This window comes from Mastomys coucha, unplaced genomic scaffold, assembly GCF_008632895.1.
Source record: "Mastomys coucha isolate ucsf_1 unplaced genomic scaffold, UCSF_Mcou_1 pScaffold7, whole genome shotgun sequence".
NCBI lineage: Eukaryota > Metazoa > Chordata > Mammalia > Rodentia > Muridae > Mastomys > Mastomys coucha.
The window spans coordinates 27,575,053-27,575,478 of record NW_022196913.1 but is presented as its reverse complement, the minus strand read 5'-3'; positions in this window follow the sequence as shown (position 1 = coordinate 27,575,478).

Here is a 426-nt window from a genome sequence, read left to right as displayed (position 1 = left end):
GCCAAGTCTTGGGTGGCCAACTGCTTAAAAACCTTTATTCACAGTCAGTTTGGTTTGGTTTTGAAACAGGGTCTTATTATTATTAGCCCTGGTTGTTTTGGAGTTTTCTATGTAGGCCAGACTGTTCTTAAACTCATATTTACTTGCCTCTGGCTTCCAAGTGCAAGGATTAAAGGTGTGTGCCATTATACTTGGCTTCAATTTTTATTTTAAAGGTAGGAACTGAATTTTACAATTTTCTACTTGTAGTACTTGACTATATTATACAGTAGAATGTATTTTCATTCATTTTAAAGTTGAGGGACCTGCAGATTAATTGTTCACGAAATTAATTTGATACTTGTACATTATCATTCTGTATGTCAGTGGAAAACCTGAGATGTCTCAACAACTTAGGAAATAAAGAGAAACAGGGTTGATAAGGTG